Source organism: Nicotiana sylvestris, chromosome 12 (genome assembly GCF_000393655.2).
Source record: "Nicotiana sylvestris chromosome 12, ASM39365v2, whole genome shotgun sequence".
Classification (NCBI taxonomy): domain Eukaryota; kingdom Viridiplantae; phylum Streptophyta; class Magnoliopsida; order Solanales; family Solanaceae; genus Nicotiana; species Nicotiana sylvestris.
The window spans coordinates 63636408-63656356 of NC_091068.1; the positions used below are offsets into that span (position 1 = coordinate 63636408).

General features: G+C 36.3%; 2 long non-coding RNA genes across 5 annotated transcripts; one reads left to right on the plus strand and one right to left on the minus strand.

Moving 5' to 3' along the window:
* Window positions 1-157: 157 nt before the first annotated feature.
* On the minus strand, window positions 158-3221 carry LOC104247661 (uncharacterized). 3 transcript variants are annotated; one of them, XR_011404361.1, is made up of 3 exons: window positions 3147-3221; window positions 2585-2978; window positions 158-443 (listed from the first exon to the last, which is right to left on the minus strand). It is a non-coding gene; the product is annotated as an uncharacterized lncRNA (long non-coding RNA). The 3 variants fall into 3 exon arrangements; XR_011404362.1 differs by lacking the exon at window positions 3147-3221 and adding an exon at window positions 3070-3084; XR_011404360.1 differs by lacking the exon at window positions 3147-3221 and having other exon boundaries at window positions 2585-3063.
* Window positions 3222-8020: 4799 nt separating this feature from the next.
* Window positions 8021-8496, plus strand: LOC138884097 (uncharacterized). 2 transcript variants are annotated; one of them, XR_011404200.1, is made up of 2 exons: window positions 8021-8170; window positions 8258-8496. It is a non-coding gene; the product is annotated as an uncharacterized lncRNA (long non-coding RNA). The 2 variants fall into 2 exon arrangements; XR_011404201.1 differs by having other exon boundaries at window positions 8275-8496.
* The last annotated feature ends 11453 nt before the right edge of the window (window positions 8497-19949 follow it).

Consider the following 19949-nt stretch of genomic DNA (forward strand, 5'->3'; position numbering starts at 1 on the left):
AAAAAAAAAAAAAAAAAAAGGAAAGCAAAAGAAGCCTGTCAGTTCTCAAATTCACAACTTACAATTGAACAGAAACAACCTTCTTTTTTCGTTTTTGAACAGGGAGATTTTCCTTTATATTTTTCCAAATGACATGATCATATATCAGGAGCTAAAATACTAATTAAGCTTCGATTGTACTTCATTTCCAGCAATCTCACAGCAAATGTTTCTACATCTTGAATGTCAGAAGAGACACAACATAGTGCACTGAGAATTTTTAAAAATAATAACGTGGCACAACCATTTTGATCTTTCCTATAAGAAATAGCTAATAAAATATTTTCACTTTTAAATACCTAAATTGCATCCTCTTTTTAAACATTTGCAGGCAGCTGCACCATACTCCTCACCCTTGTTGTGTCCAATACAAACGTTTAAATTGCTTCACAATATTTTACAAGCTGCAACAGAGGATATAAACAAATGAGTCAACACAAATATGAAACATGGAAAATCAAATAGAACTGGAGAATACATAAGCACCACATCAGCATCTCAATATCACACATGAATCATTCTGGAGAAGCATAGAGAATATAAATAGACGAGTAGAAAGAGATATGAAACATGAGATATCACATAGAACTGGACAATACATCTTCCACCGCATTGTATCTCAACCTCCCACATAAATCATTCTTGAGACTACTTGTCGAGGGAACAAAACAAATGGAAAGTACGACTCCTGAGTTTCTACCCTATTTCGAAAAAGGAAAAGAGCAGCGTAATACAGCTAGATTGAATGAATTTGGTGAAGCAAACAAAGCTAATTTCTCTGTCATACTATTTCCTTAATCCACCGAAGAATGAGTTGTAATGGTCCCCTCACAAACATAAACAGAAAATTTTAAATCTTAACCAAATAGATAATTGGTAATATCTATCTAATCATTGCACGATTTCAGAAGCTGATTGAACTTAATGTAGGTCGAATGCACATGCTGAGAATTAGCGACTAAAGGTGCCAAGTAACTGTTTGTAAAACCTCCCCCTACTTTAAGGATTCACAAAGCAAGCTATGATGCAAAATAAACTACAACTCTATGATGATAAATAACTTATTATTTACCTTAAATACATTATAAACAATGATTCATTCTCAAAGGGCAAAATTCTGTTACATTTTGGGTGTAGCAATATACCATTCATTTGTTTTTCCTGATATATCAAACTATAGCAAAGTGAAAAACACTCTTCCTACTCTTGTCAGTTGATCTTCTTGTGACTATTTGCATCATACTTTCCACTCACTCTGCTACTGAAATAATTACTACCTCTGTTTCAAATTAGATGACAAACTTTCCTTATTAGTCCGTTCCAAAAAGAATGACACATTTCTACAATTGGAAATATTCAACTTTAAACTCTCATTTTACCCTTAATAGGAAGCTTTTATAACCACACAAATGTCATAACCCCACAAAACTTTTACCCCTTAAGCTTTTAAGACCACAAGTTTCAAAAAAAAAAAAAAATTTATAAACTTCGTGCCGAGTCAAACTAACTCATCTAAATTGAAACGGAGGGAGTAAGAAACATGGAGGCCAAGTTGACCAAAAAAACATAAAATCAGGTAATCTTATATGCTAAGAAGAAGATAGGCCAACCAGTCTCTACAATATTGGAAAGGCCAAAGAAAATAATTGGCAACTATCTTGAGAAATCCCAATCCCTACTTAACCTTTGGAAAGTAAACAAATTAGCAGATGAGGGAACCTATGTCTAAAATGTGGTTTTTGACATATTAAACCAATTTGCATAAGATATGTAGCAGGCAGTAAAGTAGGGCACCTTAGAGAGAATGAAATCATATTCACAAATGTCAAGTACAAAGAGAACAGATGAGGGAAAACGAATTATGAGTTCTTAACAAAACGAAAATTAGTGCAACCAGAAAACATGTCACATGAGTTACTTCACCTTCCGCTTTTCATTCACTCAAGAAATAATTACTGCATTAGTCATATAGTTGTCATTTGATTCAATTAGTTGGTGCAAGTGAGTATATAATCATCAAACTTCTAAATTAAATAACTAAACAGTGTAAAGTTGTATGAACTGATATCTAGAAAATAATCTAAATAACCTGATAAATCATTAAACAACTACAGTTGTAATAGTTTAATGTAACTTACTGACTTAAATTAGAGGTGCTTTAGTTACAGGTTCATGTGAACCAAGTAACTTTTGGCTCAAATCTGGTATATGTGTTAAAATTCACAAAATAAATACTAGTAATGAATTTCTACGATCCAGTAAATCAAATCAAATAGGTTGCGGTAGAATTCCAAACTCAAAGCCGTAACTTAAAGTCGGTATTTTAGAACTAGTCACAACACCACAATGAAATCTAGCGAAGATATGAAAAATTAAAAATAGATCAAAAGGAAGCTCGTAACAATCAAACAAGCGGGAGACGTACAAAAGAAATAAGAGCAAGAATTAAGGGAGTCGATCTCCAAGTTGAACAGCTAAACAAACATCATAAGAATGCTTAAAACATTATTAACTATAAAAGGAAAAAGAGTTCAACAATTCTTACGTTGAACATCTTTTCTTGGCGGTTGAGAGGAAGGCGGCAAAGGGCAGAAAATGGCGCGTCCAATCATTGACAAAGTAGAAACAATCCCAGCAAGATACCAAACCATCACCAACCCAAGAATCCATGGCAACATGAAAAACCCAATAAAGAACGTTACAGATCCACAGATCATCAAAGCCATAGAAATACCCAGCAGCAGGGATGCGAAACCCGCCGGAGTAATCTGCTGCATCGGCGGCCTCGCCGGCGCCGTAAGCTGGTCGGAAAACTCGAACGGCACCGTCGTTGGAGATCGGAGAATGTTAAGAATCATAGTGGAAAGATCGTACAGAAGCTTAGATTGTTGATCCTGTTGCCTTCTCATCATGTTGCTGCTAAAGTTTCTGTCTTTTTTCTTTTTTGGCAAAATAATAAAAAAGGAAGAAGATTAAGAGGAGCAAAATAAAAATATCTTAGAAGGGGAAAAAGGGGGATAATGAAAAAACCTAGGCAAGTGGATAAAATTTCTGATATTAATTGATATATATCCAATCAAAACTTTATGGGAGGGGTTTGGTCTGACCAAAAAAGTGAAAGACGCGGCGGTGCTGTTCCGATCACTGATGATTGATCACATACCCGCCCACCCTTACGTTATGTATTAAAAAACCACTTGAATGTTTATTTATATTATTAATATTAATTTAAAACTAAAGAAGAATAAGCGTCAAATTAAAGTAGAATAACTATGGTTAAAATAAAAAAATTGTATTACGAGTTTGTGCTATACATTTATTGCTTTGAAATGAAAATAATGTACCATATCTCTTTTTCTGCCTATCAGAATTTGAATTATGACTATTTAGATTACGAAAAGTCTCTTTGAGAAATCTCTAAAGTGTATGTGCATGTTTTCATTTGGGATTTTTACCTATCTATACTATATATGAAACCTTATTACCCTCAATGTTTAAGGTTTGATTTAATTACAAACTCGTATACCAAATTATCAATCTTATACCATACTTAATTAAGGGTTTAATTAATGGGCAGTTTTTACTCCTTAATTAAAGGTATCCATATATCTCACGTTTCTCTCTCCCCTTAATTCCTAAGATCTGACCATATTCGTTTTCCCCTCCCATTTCTTTCTCTTCTCCATTCCTTCTTCTTCTCAAAAAATACAGAGATGAGACCCATTGAGTATATCATCTTCATCGTGGTAGATGTTTTCCGCCATCTGCCAGATTTGTAGTATATTGTCTTCAGCAACACTAGCGACGACCCAGTCTTCACATGGGTTCCATGAGAAGTCAAAATTTTTACTTGTATGGTCACCATGAATAAAGAGCAACTCCAGTGGCCCATCTTCTGCATCTTCTGCTGTTTTGTTCTTCATCAATCCTGAAAAAAATTGATTTGTAGTTTATTTGTAGAAATTTTGTAGATAAAGAGAAAATTTTGTAGTCAACATTTTTTTCCAACATAGATTGTATTGTAGTCAACAATTGGGATTTTTTCCAATTCCCATTTTTTTTTTTTTTTGCAGTTGCTGAAGGTTACTGGTTAACACAGTCGAAGAAGAAGAAGAAGAAGAAGAATAAGACATATTTTCAGAAATTGTAGATGAATTGTAGATAAATTGTAGAAAAATTGTAGATAAATTGTAGACTGTTTTTTGCAAAAGATTTTGTAGAAGCTTTAGTCGTTTTGGATTTGTGAAAACAGAAAACAATGCATCTACAATCAGAATACAAATAATCTACAATTTATCTTCAAGATATCTACAAACTGGATACATTGAATTTTAATATCTCAATTCCCATTTCAATTGTAGCATAATTGGCATTTTCGACATAATTGTAGAAGATTTGTAGAAGTTTTAGTCTTCCCAATCTACAATTTATCTACAATTTATCTACAATTCTACAATTTATCTACAATTTCTGGAAATATGTCTTCTTCTTCTTCTTCTTCTTCTTCTTCTTCGAGTTTCAATCTGAAATTCAGTCAAAACCAAGTCTAATCTTCACCAAAACCCCTCAAAATTGAGATATAAACTCCTAAACATATTCCGAATTATTTACAACAACACCCAATCCAAACAAATAATGATTTTTGAAAACCCAAATTTGAATTCAAAGCTTTCAAGCTTTTTAATGGCTATCAATGGTGGAAAATATATGGAAGAACATATGAAGAACATAAATCTCCTTTCTGTTTCAATATTCTTCTTCTAAATCTGTTTAGAATATTCACGCCAAATCTGTTCAGAATATTCTTCTCCTAAAATTTAGCTCGCATAAATAGGAAGATACAACTGCTATTAATTAGCTTTTAATGATTGGTACAAAAACTGTAGAAATAATGTGGACTGAGCGGGTAATTTAGGAATTATGCACATTTTTTTGTAATAAGGTTTCATATATGGTATAGATAAGAAAAAATCCCTTTTCATTTTGATACTATTAGCCCATTTGGACATAAAAATTTTGGTATTTTTCGAAAATTGAAAAACTTCAAAAAGTTATTTTTCAAAATTTACTCATATCACTCACAAAAATTCAAAAACAATTCAAAATTGTATTTATATTCAAACATAACTCGAATTTTAAAATATTATTTTTAAATAAAAAAAATATTTTTTTAAAAATTTTACAATTCCTATGTCCAAATGCCCCTTCTATTTTCGAAATTATAGGTGGGACAAAAAGTGACGTTATTATTGCAAGTAGGAAAAGGTGTGGTAATCTTGGAAAGGATAATGGAAGACCCGTAATGTTAGGAGCATGGAGTGTACATAGGTATGGTTGGTTCGGGTTTTATAATTATCAAACCAAACCAAATGTGTCGGGTTATTAAATTTAAAGACCAAATCAAACCAATAAAACTCAGGTTTTTCAATCTCGGTTTTTCTTAGATTTTCTCGAATTTTTGGGTTTTTCGATTTTCTCGGGGTTTTTTCCGATAAAATCTTTGTAGAACAAAACATATAACTTGTGCTCAAAATATTTCTTTAATCCTAGTAAAATACAACTATATAAAGTATTTTCCTAGAAAATAATACAAAATATGAGATGTGTCCCTGATATTATCCTAAAATATTCAACAACAAATTATGTAATATAAATATTGTTAATTAAAAAGCCATAATAAAAATAAACATAATCTAAAAGTACTAAGTCATGCTAAAATAAGTAGACTAATAAGGGAGTATTATTTACATGACTAAACGCTAAAGAAAAAATTAAAATAGGTTATGCATTTTTATCTAAATTATTGCAAAATAAAAAATAGATATTCAATACATTCCCTTTCGTAATATTGAATTGAATGTCTTTTGTTAGCATTAATATTGATTTGATTTTGGTTGGGCTTTTGTTAGCATTATTTAATTTACTAATATTAATGGCTATAAAACTTACCTTGTGCTCTGTCATAAGAACTTGGAGCCCGTATCATGGTGAAGGTTATTGGAACATTCAAAAGTTCTAAGTCCAACCTTGAAATAATATCTTAAAAGATAAAATTATGAAAACTTTTAAGGAATATTTATAAATTACATCACAATAAGTATATTTATATATTAAATATATATAAAATTTCTATATATGTAATTTCGGGTTGGTTTGGTTTCGGTTTGACTTTCTTTAGTTAAAACCAAACCAAACCAATTATGGTCGGGTTTTTTTCCAATATCAAACCAAATCATAGTCGGATTTTTTTTTCGGTTTGACTCGAATTATCGGGTTGGTGCGGTTTATCGGTTTCTTTTGTACACCCTAGTTAGGAGTAATAAATTTTCCTTACATCAAGTGAAAGAGTAGGACATGAGAAATCTTTTCTAGTGGTAAAACAACTTTGTACTGACCAGTGAAATTGAACCTTTGAGTGAAGAACCACTAATTAAAATTCCCTGACAATGAAGGGATAATTTTTATATAAATAAATAAATAAAAGGAGGACAAAGTGATTTTGTATCGATGGTATAGTTGGTTTGACCGTCGATACTTAGTTAAAGTTCACACACAAATAAATTTTGTTCTTAATTTGGAAATGCTTAAAAAATTAAATGTAGTGACCGGCGAGAATTTTAAAGTGCAATGAGTTGTATGGATTAATACATTTGTAAATGTTCAATTGATTATATTAAATAATTGGCAATTTCTTTAGAATAGAAAGTGGAACAGTACTAAATTGGTTCGTGAAAGTAACTTGATGAAGTGTTTGGTGGCTCTAATGTATTATTTACACATATTTGGAGAGATGAATCATGTCCACAAATATTGGAGTAGGCGAGTAGCCTAGTTAGGCATGTCTTAACTTATAGGAATGGAGTACGTTTTTCGTGGAGTAATTAACCGAAGAAATCACACACTTGGAAGCTAAAAAGCTAATTAGGCAAAGCTATGACTTCGACGCATGAAGTCATTGTTGGCTTAAGCAGTTTTGCCTGTGATGATTGACAAAGAAACACACGCGTGAACTAGGTCCATGGATACTTTACACAGATTACGGTCAGAATCAAGTAAAAGGTATACACGTGCAAGAGATAAGTATAAGTGATTATTTCTAATAATTCCTGAATGAAAAGATTGCATATTTGATTAGGAGCATGACTCCTTACTTGAAGAGAACTCTATCCAAGATAAGAAAAAAGTTAGAAGTTGAAGTTAAATAGAACTCTTCTACCAAGGAAGAGTAAAACATCAGGTTTCTAGTTAATCCTAATCCTACTAACTCTATATATATCAATTGTGTTCTCTTTTATAGGTGACACACATTTACTGAAGTTAACTAGAATTAAAAGCAAAATAGTAAGGCACTTTGGAGCAATTCTTGTGAGTTTCAAGAGTGCAAACCTGAAGCTGCATGAACCAGATTGAAGAACCAGTTCCATATGTCTGTCTTTTATTCTAATTCAATTGTAGTAGGAGCTTTTGAGTTGTACCTCTCAGCTTGTTCTGAGAAGCATCTGTACTAGGTATTTAAGTTGTACTGTTCAAGTTAAAGTTAACTTGAAGCAGTCGCAACAGCCTGTGGCATGTTGCTACAAGGGTTAAAGTTAATCATTAGGTTTGCAAGAATTTGTAAATATTAGGCAAAATGCCTTAACACCCCCTTAAACTTATCGCGAATAATTAGTTTCCTTCCTAAACTATCTAGGATTCGAATTAACCCCTACACTAGGATAAGTGAATTTAACCCCCTCCCCCATCTGTCACATGGCACAAGAAGTGATCTCAAATGATCTTTGGCGTGTGAGGGTGGGTAAAAATGGCCACCTAATCAACTCTAACAGTAAAAAAGCTCTGATCAATATTTTCCTTTTATTTTTTCATATTCCTAGTGGTTATTCTTTCATTTCTTCCTCTTTATAAGTTCCTCCATTGAAGCATAACTATTTCTTTTCCTTTTTTTATAATTCTAGATTTTCTTCTTTAATTGTTAAAGTTCTTAATGATATTCTTGATTTTCACCCTAATTTTCTCCAAAACATTGAAGATGAACCTACTTTGTAAATGCGTGTATCCATCATATTTGAAAATTTCATGGTCAAATGACAATCTGGGAAGAAGTTTTTTTGGTCGTAAAAACTACTATAAGGTATGATAAAGTAATGTTTAGAAGGTTGAAATTAATTATAATTTACGTTGGGTTTGTTCTAGGTTTTTTCATTAAAAAATTCGATAGTTGTGCTTTTTGTGCAGGTTAAAGGTCGTAAGGTTTGTAATTTTTTTGAGTGGTACGAACCGGAATATCCAAAACAAGCTAATGTTGTAATTTTGGGTTTGTTGAAGAAGAGAAATAAACAAGAGCAAGAGCTAAAGTGGGGAAGAACATTAAAGATTAGTCTATGTATTAGTGTAGTATGTAATGTGATGTTGTATTTTGATTGGTGTCCAATTTAATCTAATTTTAATTGGTGTCTATGTATTTGATAAATAGTAGAATGAATTATAATATTTAGAGTATAGGATATCATATAAGATAATTATTCCTAATTTTTATGATAATCACAACACTACTATGTGGCCAAATGGTTTCTTTCCTTAGTTTATGGTTGTTACATAGACTGTCTCGGTCGACCTTTCTTCAAAAATTCTTCCAATAACAATTAGAAATTGGTTCTTTTCTTTTGATTGCTTAGAATTCATGGTATTAGTAAATAAGGGATAAATTAAGCTAATGTGGTTAATTGAAATTGGCAGTACTCCTTGGTTTTCATTAATTTATCACTTGAAATATCGACACTGCCACCATAAAAAGTGGGAATTACAAGTTTGCGTAGCAAAAATGGATAGCAACAAATATCTGGACAGTATCACAAAAGAGTTGTTTACTTAAAAATCAGACAACTACACAAAATACCACCAAAAAAAGTTGTAATTATCTGATTACATACTAAGCATACACCAAAAAAGCTAACTTAATCAGAGAACAAATCTATGTTGTTTCTTTGGATGGAGATTTTTCAGTTTGAGATCTTATTTGAATCTTAATAGCCTTTGGTTTTTTTTTTTTTGACTCTATGCATAGTACTTTTTATTTGGAGTTGTCTTTGACTAATAGCTGGCTTTTCTTTCCACTTCAAAGGCTTGCTAGGCTTATACCCAATATCACCTGTAACTTCTGCGGAATTCATCACTGTAGATGTGGTAACTAATCTGCTGCTATGCAAACCTTGTTGAAATTATGAGAAAAAATTTAAATATAACTCCAAAAGCAATAGAAGTAATAATGTGATAATAAACTGGGAATCACTTACATTAACATAACTATAACGAGTCCTAGATACAAATACATTATGCCCCACAACTCTTGGACTCTTGTAATTACTTTTGCTCACTCTAGCTTCACCTCCCTTGCTTGTAGATTCTTGTTAATTGTCAATAACACTTCTCTTTCATTATACTGACATATAACAAGTTGAAATACAAATCTGTAAATAATTTAAAGATAGGCGGGGTATATAAAATTTACCTCTGTTGTGACTATTGTGTTTCTTGTGGCTGATGTTGCATAAGGACTTAAAGGACAACTTCTTTTATTATGTTTACTGGACTTGCAAAACGAGCAAGTCATAGCTATTCCTCTTTTTGACAATTTTTCAGCTCTTTTAATTTTTCCTTCCTCCTTTCTTCTATTCTTCTTTGGCCTACCGAGCATTTTTTTAACTATACGTGGCTCAATCTTTGGATTTGATATAGCTGGCCACATTATCATATTGGGGACAGGTTGTATGAAATTGGAATGAGCTCACAAATATGTCTCCTTTCTGTACCATGATGCAATTGACTCAGATGCATCGATCATCCTAAATTGTATTGTTGTTATGGCACGTGCACAAGGAATATCTTTCAATTGCGATGACATGCAATTATAATATCCTCTTTCCAAGTGAACAATAAACTTAACTATACCTTCCATAATTTCAAAGTCGTGTTCTCTATTCAAATGAATCTTACACTTAATTGACTTCTCCGCATTGGTGTTGAAGTTCTTCAGTGCCATTGGAGATATACCATCAACCCAAGTTTCAACAAAGACACTTATCTTAGCTATCCCAATCATGACTTTGACTCTAATTTCTTATAGCATTGACACAATTGTCTTGTGTCTAGCTCCCAATATCCACGCATTAAAACTTTCTGACATTATTATTGTCCATACTGTCATATTTGGATAATTCTTTAAAGTAGACTTTGCACCATCTTTTTTTGTTGTATGTGTCACACCTCCTTTTTCCGCACCCGAGGGGGTACAGGGGAGTTTTTTCCAATTAAAGGACAATCGAAACGGGATTTGCTTATTTATTTCAGAGTCACCACTTGGGAGATTTAGGGTGTCCCAAGTCACCAATTTTAATCTCGAATCGAGGAAAAGAATGACTCTATATTACAGTCTGCGTATCAGAAATCCGGATAAGGAATTCTGTTAACCCGGGAGAAGGTGTTAGGCATTCCCGAGTTCCGTGGTTCTAGCACGGTCGCTCAACTGTTATATTCGGCTTGATTATCTGATTTTATACAAGTGTGAACTTATGTGCAAAATTTAACTTTTAACCGCTTTTATCATTTACTGTTTTTATCAAGAATTGCAACGTTGTGAAAATGTATCTCGAACCGCGTTACAATCAATGTACCCGTGGTCGTCGACACACTTTGACTCCGTTGAGATTTGGATTTGGGTCACATCAATGTGCACCCGAGTTTAAGGAAATTAATTTAATTAAATCGCGTCTAAAGAGGCTAACGCGTTATTATCTTTAGGGAAGGCAGTGAAATTCACTAAACGGTCCATCCCAAATTCTAAGTATTTATTATGACTAATTATTGAGGGCCCCGCAATTTGTATTTTTATTTGTCGAGGCTCGTCTCATTCTATTTATTTAAAGGAATTTGCAACGTCATGGAAATGCATCTCAAACCACGTCACAATCAATGCACCCGTGATTAGAGACATATTTCGATTTCGTTGAGATTTGGATTTGGGTCACATAAATGTGCACCCGAGTTTAGGGAGATACATTATTAAGACGCGCCTAAAGCAACCAACGCATTATTATTTTGGGGAGGGCCGTGAAATTTGTTAAACGGCCCATCCCGGAATCTAAGTATTTAATACATATATTTTGTGAGGGCCCCGCAATTTGTCCCTTTTATTCGGCGAGGCTCGTCTCATTTTATTCTTTATTATTATTTTTATTTTATATTTTTAAAAGGATGCCATTTTTACGTCTTTAACAATACTAAAACTTACGGCCTCTTTACAACTAAAATCCCATGACTTGTTAGAAGTTTAATAAAAGGAGTTTAGTGAATGAGTGTTTCGGGAGTAGTAACAGCATGCACTAATACTATTTTTTCCGAATGACCTAACCAAAGGAAAGGACGAACAGGTTAACGTCAAACTTGTGTCATAGAACGACTAGTCCAACTTAATCAAATGACATCAAATAAACAAGAATAACATAACATGAAAATGAACCAAAATGTAGACAATGAAACATAGGCAGAAAATTTCCATACCAATTTTTATATTGCATCTCAAACATTCAACGTAAAGTTTATTTATCTAATACATCGAGGTTTACTGACCTTTGCACCTCGACAAACTCAGAACGACAAACACGATTCCGACGGAACTCAAGCCGGACCTCTCTGAACGAAGAACAACGACAGAACCTCGGACAGCACCTCGACGTACCGGACCTCGACGAACCGAAGTTGACCTCGACGGAAAACAGAAAACTCGGCCAAGCAAGATCGCAACAACCCACCGCTGCTCGGAAACGCAGCTACGACTGCTTGGCATGTAGCAATAGCTGCTCGTTGGACTGAAAATGGCGGACTGGTTCTTGGCTACGGCGAAGGAGAAAAATGGTCGTGAGGCTACTTGGTTCAGCAGGTGGTGATGGAGGTGGGAGTTGGTTGTGACGGGCTGGGGTCAGCTGGTGGTTATGGTGTCGTTTGGTTGGTTTACCGGAGGGGTCGTGGGGGTTTCGACGAAACAGTGTTTGGGTGTTGCTGGGGCGTGGACGCAGGTGGTTTTATGGGGTAGGGTTCTCGTCAGGAAGAAGGGAAGCTGGTGGTTCGCCGGTGGTCTTGAGGCAGCAGGTTGGGTGGTTGTCGACAGTGGGGGTTTTCGTTGGTTTTGGTCCGGTGGACTGCTTGGCGACGAGGGTGCGACGGGCTGTTTGGGCAGTGACGAACGGAGTTGGGAGGAGCCGGGGTGGTGTTTGGACGGTGTCGAAGGGCAGTGACGAACGGGAGGGAGCTGGGTTTAGGCGTTGGGGGGGGGGTCTCCATCGTTAGGGTTTTTAGTTGTTATCCTTTTTTATGAAGAAGATGAGTGAACAGTAGTCTGCACCCAAAATTCAAAAGCCCTCTTTCCAAATGTTTCATCCGTGTATTTAGCATGGGTTTGCCCAGAAAAATGAGCCCACGCGTGGTGGGGTTCAAGGCATATGTCCCCCACGCGTGGTGGGGTTCCCCACGTGTCCTGGACACGGTTTATTATGGGTTAGGTCCGAAATTAGGCCTAAAACCGGGTAGTTTGAACCCGAATATTATTCTTTTGCCCGGACCCGAGAAATAGGAAAACGTTGCTTAACTAGTCCTATGTAAGCAAAATAACTACCAAAAATAAGACTAGTATTCAAACAAAACTATATATTTTTTAAATATTTTTTCAAGATTTAAAATAGCTACAAAATATTAATAAAACTATTTTTGTAATTTTCGTTTTTTAAATATTAAGATAAAATATGAAGTAATGTTTTTTTGTATTTTTCAAAGTTAAAATGACTATAGAATATTAATAAAACTATATATATTTTTTGTAATTTTCGTTCTTTAATAAAGACAAAAATATGAAGTAATATTTTTTGTATTTTTCAAAATTATAATGACTATAAAACCTTAATAGAACTATATTTTATTTTATTTTTTTGTAATTTTCGAAATTATATAAAGTACAAAAATAAAGTGCAATTTTTGTATTTTTCAAGTTTATGAGAGATACATAAACTAAAATTTATATATATATTTTTTGAAATTTTCTTTTTGCAACGAAATAAAGTAAAAATAGTTAAAATAGCTATACTAGACCCAATTTCACATATTCATGCTAAAAATGTGAAAATTCTCGGGGAGGGTCAAAAATCACGTGCTTACAGCTGCCCCTCTTTGACTGGAAACACGAAGAGTTTTCCGACAAAGAACGACTAGACGTGTTTTTGACCCGACCATTACTTGGACGGACCTACACTTAAGGAAAGGGAGGGAATGTGACCGAGCCCTGGTATCTGAGCTGCCTACATATCCTTGGTTATACAGGAATCAGGCCACGTGTAGTTCGGGATGAGAGAGATAGTGAAGTGTACCGAGGTGAAGAGCCGATCGAGGTGCCGTTCCGTTGAGGTTCCGGTCCGCGGTCCTGTCATTACAACAAAAATGAAAACTGAAAAAGACTAACTAAGCCTATCAGCTACTAGTTACAAGGATTCCTATCTCTTAAGTCTTCTGAAACTTGGTCTTGAGTCTTGAATGGTGCTTCATACAGACTTTGGATTTGAACCTTGATACTTGGTAGTTGTAGGTGCTAGTTCTTGAGCAGACCACATTTGTTCTACACTTCCGTATTTTGGGCTCTTCTCTTTCTTCTTTTTTTTTTCTTTTTTTTTTGTTTTTTTTGACCAGTTTCTGTTGATCATCCCAGACTATTGATTCGCGTTCTTGAGGCGAGCTTCTAACTTGGATTGGATGCTGGGGATTTCTGTTGTAATCCTTCTGCTTTCCAGTGGGTCACTGCTTGATCTTTGACAGGCGGACTCCTGACTTCTTCGATCTTTGACATACCACAAACTTCGTTCTACAGGCGGGTCCCTGACAATCAAAACAAACAAAACAAACAAAATTTCCTAACCCAGTTTGCACTGGGGAGGTTTGTGAGTCGTTAGCAAAATCGTAGCCCACCGATACTACTGATGCAGTGCTGAGAGTGAACTAAACACTAGATTAGGATGTATTCCCTTGTTATACAGGTGGGCGCCTAACTTCAATGCTTGAAATGTAAGGACTGAAATGTATTCCTCTGTTTTATGGGCGGGCTCCCAACTTCAACACTTGAAACGTAAAGACTGAAATGTATGCCTCTGTTATCTGGGCGGGCTCCCAACTTCAACACTTGAAAGTAAAAACTGAATGCATGCCTCTGTTATTATGGGCGGGCTCCCAATTTCAATACTTGAAAGTAAAAACTGAATGTATGCCTCTGTTATTATGGGCGGGCTCCCAATTTCAACACTTGAAAGTAAAGACTGAAATGTATTCCTCTCGTTATACAGGTGGGCGCCTGGTTTTAAGAATGCAAATACTGAAATGTATTCCTCTCGTTATACAGGTGGGCGCCTGGGTTCAGGAAAATGACTCTTTTTTTCAAACGTTTTTCTTTTCTCTTTTTTTTTTCTTTTTTTTTTGTTTTTTGGTATCTTAGGAGAAAGATTCATCAGACTAAGATTTTGATCCTAGGAAAAGGTTCGTCAGACTAGGTCTCTAACTTAGGGGAAAAATTCATCGGACTAAGACTTTGATCCTAGGAGAAAGTTCATCAGACTAGGTCTCTATCTTAGGAGAAAAATTCATCGGACAAAGACTTTGATCCTAGGAGAAAGTTCATCAGACTAGGTCATTTTTTGTTTTTTGGTTATCTTAGGAGAAAGATTCATCAGACTAAGATTTTGATCCTAGGAGAAGGTTCGTCAGACTAGGTCTCTATCTTAGGAGAAAAATTCATCGGACTAAGACTTTGATCCTAGGAGAAAGTTCATCAGACTAGGTCATTTTTTGTTTTTTGGTTATCTTAGGAGAAAGATTCATCAGACTAAGATTTTGATCCTAGGAGAAGGTTCGTCAGACTAGGTCTCTATCTTAGGAGAAAAATTCGTCAGACTAAGGTTTTGATCCTAGGAGAAGGTTCATCAGACTAGGTCATTTTTTGGTTATCTTAGGAGAAAGATTCATCAGACTAAGATTTTGATCCTAGGAGAAGGTTCGTCAGACTAGGTCTCTATCTTAGGAGAAAAATTCATCAGACTAAGATTTTGATCCTAGGAGAAGGTTCATCAGACTAGGTCTTTTCTTTTTGGTATCTTAGGAGAAAGATTCATCAGACTAAGATTTTGATCCTAGGAGAAGGTTCATCAGACTAGGTCTCTATCTTAGGAGAAAAATTCATCGGACTAAGATTTTGATCCTAGGAGAAAGTTCGTCTCCTATTGGGGATAACTGTTCTTAGGAAGTGCGTCTCCTACTGGGTGAAACTAAACTTTAGGAAGTTCGTCTCCTATCGGTAGAACTGAACTTAGGAAGTGCGTCTCCTATGGTAAAACTAAACTTAGGAAGTGCGTCTCCTATGATAAACTAAACTTAGGAAGTGCGTCTCCTATGGTAAAACTGAATTTTAGGAAGTGCGTCTCCTATTGGTACAACTATTCTTAGGAAGTGCGTCTCCTATTGGTGAAACTTCTTAGGAAGTGCGTCTCCTATTGGTACAATGGATCTAGGAAGTGCGTCTCCTATTGGTACAATGGATCTAGGAAGTGCGTCTCCTATTGGTAAACTGGATCTAGGAAGTGCGTCTCCTATTGGTAAACTTATATTAGGAAGTGCATCTCCTATTGGTAGAACTGAACTTAGGAAGTGCGTCTCCTCTGGTAAAACTGAACTTAGGAAGTGCGTCTCCTATGGTAAAACTGAATTTTAGGAAGTGCGTCTCCTATTGGGGAACTATTCTTAGGAAGTGCGTCTCCTACTGGTAAAACTTGCTTAGGAAGTGCGTCTCCTATTGGGTGCAATAAACTTAGGAAGTGCGTCTCCTACTGGTGAAACTAAACTTAGGAAGTGCGTCTCCTATCGGTAGAACTGAAACAAACTTAGGAGGGAATGCATCTCCTATGGGTGAAACTAAAACCAACTTAGGAGGAAATGCATCTCCTATGGGTGAAACTAAAACCAACTTAGGAGGAAATGCATCTCCTATGGGTGAAACTAAAACAAACTTAGGAGGAAATGCATCTCCGATGGATGAAACTAAAACAAACTTAGGAGGAAATGCATCTCCTATGGGTAAAGACGTGGAATGTATTCCTCTGTTATCTGGGCGGGCTCCCAATTTCAACACTTGAAATAAAAGACTGAATGTATGCCTCTGTTATCTGGGCGGGCTCCCAACTTCAACACTTAAAATAAAAAGACGGAATGTATGCCTCTATTATCTGGGCGGGCTCCCAATTTCAACACTTGAAATAAAAGACTAAATGTATGCCTCTATTATCTGGGCGGGCTCCCAACTTCAACAATTGAAATAAAAAGACTGAATGTATGCCTCTGCTATCTGGGCGGGCTCCCAATTTCAACACTTGAAAGTAAAGACTGAAACCAACATATCCTATTTGAGGGCGGATGAACCCGACATATCCTATTTGAGGGCGGATGAACCCGACATATCCTATTTGAGGGCGGATGAACCCGACATATCCTATTTGAGGGCGGATGAACCCAACATATCCTATTTGAGGGCGGATGAACCCAACAGATCCTATTTGAGGGCGGATGAACCCGACATATCCTATTTGAGGGCGGATGAACCCGACATATCCTATTTGAGGGCGGATGAACCCGACATATCCTATTTGAGGGCGGATGAACCCAACATATCCTATTTGAGGGCGGATGAACCCAACATATCCTATTTGAGGGCGGATGAACCCAACAGATCCTATTTGAGGGCGGATGAACCCGACAGATCCTATTTGAGGGCGGATGAACCCAACAGATCCTATTTGAGGGCGGATGAACCCAACATATCCTATTCGAGGGCGGATGAACCCGACATATCCTATTCGAGGGCGGATGAACCCAAAATATCTTTAAGACTTGAAAATGTCTTACCTCGAATACTTGCTGGGGATTGGGATGAATTTTCCTTTTCTACCTTCCCCATTTTTTATTATTATTCTTTTTTTCTTTTTTTTTTCCTTTTTTGTTTTGTTTTTGCATAGCTTCTTCCTTCAAAGACTACCTCCCTTGATTTACTTACCTGTTGGGTGGTAAAATGTTATCAGCTGAGGGTACCTGACTTCCAGAAAATTTTCTAAATGGAAGGAAAATTTTCTGCCCCAGTTTGATAATATCCCTTGTGGCATGCGCTTCTGCATCAATGCCATTTCCTTTACCTGTTTCAAATCAAACAAAATTTGTTAGTTTAAAACATGGTGGTTGGTTGTGATACTCCTATTGGGATTGCTTTCCCTTTCTCCTTCATTGCGCTGTGCTCCACGACTTGTTGGGGACGATTTTATTTGCTGGGTACAATCCCTTTCTGATGAGGATATCCCTCTTCTTTTGTGGCATAGCTCGGAAACTGGCATTTCCCCGACCTTTTAGTCTAGTATGGATTTCGCCAAATCATGCTCACTACTTTCCTTGCTTTGTTCATGGGCCTTGGCCTTGAGGTTTATAACTTTTGATAAAGGCAACGGTATCCCTCTTGATGCTTGTCAATCCTTCTGTCAATTCCCTTTTGCTGGGGATATCTTTTTGACACTGGCCTCGCGTTTGTTCCCTGCTGACTATACCACTTGGATGTACTAGTCAGATCTCTTTTTGGAAAGCTGATGGCCTATTTGAAGTCATTTCATACTTGTTCTGGCCCGACATACTCTATTGGGGAATTTTTCTATGAAAGGAGAAAGATAAAAGAAACAAAATAAAAGACAAAGGAAACGAATGACTCTTTTACAAAAGAAACTATAAATAAAAATCTATCAAACGCAGATACCGACTCTAATGGCCATGACATGCGTATGTGGCCTATCCTCTGCCGTCAATCATCTTTTAAGATCTTCAATTGGCGATTCCCCCTCTGATTCTCAATCTTATTCGACTTGTAGTGCCCGAAGGGTTTTCACTATCAAGTCTCTCTCATTTTTGGGTTCTTCTCTCAGCTTTCATCGCCTTATGGTGCCTGTGAAGGTTTTCACCAATAAGACTCTCTCGTTTTATATCTCTCTCCAGCTGGGGATTTGGAGTGTTGCTGGTATGACTCTTTCTGTTGGAGATTAGAGTCCTTTCTGCTGTGGAACAGAATGTTATGTTCGCCGGTAGGACTCTTCATTTGTCTGACTTGGCATTTTTTGAGAACTGATCAGAAGGTCTTTCTTTGGACCGTAATGTGGGTTTTTGGATAGGGCTAGAAAGAAAGGGTATAAAAGGCTCAAAAATGCATTAATTTTGGGTTATTAATTACAACCTTCGGAATTAGATTTATTTACATCAAACGCAACTTTTTGCCCCAGTTTCTTGCTTGGGGATATTTTAATTGATTTTTTTCATTTTTCAAAACTATGACCGAGCCGTGAAGCGCCTACGTATCCTCTTTGAGGAATCAGGTCAAACGTAGTTCCCAATTCCTCTGTTTCATTTGACTTTTTTCTTTGTTATCATTTTCATTTCTTTTCTTTTTCTCTTTTTTCTCTTTTTTCGTTTTGTTGTTTTCTTTCTTTCTCTCTTTTTTTTCGTTGCTACTGATTCCGAACGAGGGGTATGAAAGAAAATAAATAAGGCTCAAAAGGGGTAACGAAGAATAAAGTGTTTAGGTAGTAGAACAAAATGCCTTCGTCATTCCAGTCTTTAAAAACATGCCAAGTGCAAACAACACAATTAAACAATAGATTTATAGTCTCTTCCGATGGTGCTGGACTTGATAATTATGTTAAACATTTTATTTTTCCTTGTCATTTCAAAAAGCACAGTTGGGTGACACTCTCACCCTCATTATCTTGAACGGCCCTCATGCCAATTTGGCGAATCATGCTTTTAACGGTGTTTCTTTGTGTTTAACTTGCCCCAGTTCCACATGACTCGAGCTCTGTATGATCTCAATCGTTCTTATTTTTCTTTAACTGTTCTGAACACCTCTCCAGGGTTTGGATTAACTTTTAAGATTAGGCCCAAACTGGGTGCGCATGTTATATCCCTAGAATCGGCATCGAACAAAAAATGGTAAAAGGACTAAACAAAAAGATGACTGGAAATAATAAAAGACCGGACTTTGTATTAGACTACCGGTGAAATGGTTTAAATAACAAAACAAACAAAACAATCCAGAACAAAATCCTAAAAACAAACTGGACAAGACAACATCCGACTCATAACCCTAATAATCCGAACAACAGAAATGACAACAAAATGAGCCACCACAAGCTTCTCTCTTGCTGACCCAGGAACAAAACGTCCTCCCACTTTATCAAAATTGGCATTTTAGCCACTGAGCTTTGCATCAATACTGCCGAGACCATTACCAGCTTCAACCTCATCAACCTCCGTCGGCAAATTCTCGAGGAGGTTCGAGTGCTCCATGTCACTGTTATTAATCGCAACCCGCCCTTCTCGGATCATTTTCTCTACTTCCCTTCTCCAGCTATGACAGCTCTCAATGTTGTGCCCTATGACATTGGAGTGGTAGGCGCATCGTGCTGCCGGATCAAAGCTCCTTGCAAGCGGATTTATAGTACATGCGGGGAGTGGCTCAATCGAACCAGCATGCCTTAGCCTTTCAAACAGACTGGCATAAGATACCCCGATGGGGGTGAGAGCCTTTCCTCGTTTCAGCAACCTCTTCATTCTTGCATGTTGACAGGGCCGGAAACCTGATCCAGGTGGCTTTTGGTAGGCTTGTGTAGGTGGGTAGGCATTTTGTGGAGCCGGGTGCCTGGAAAGTGAAGTATGGCGGGGAAAGAAGTGGTGTTGGGGAGCGGAGAAGCATTGAGGAGTGATGGAGCTACTCGGGTAGCTGGGAAGGCTGCCATAAGTGGGTTGGG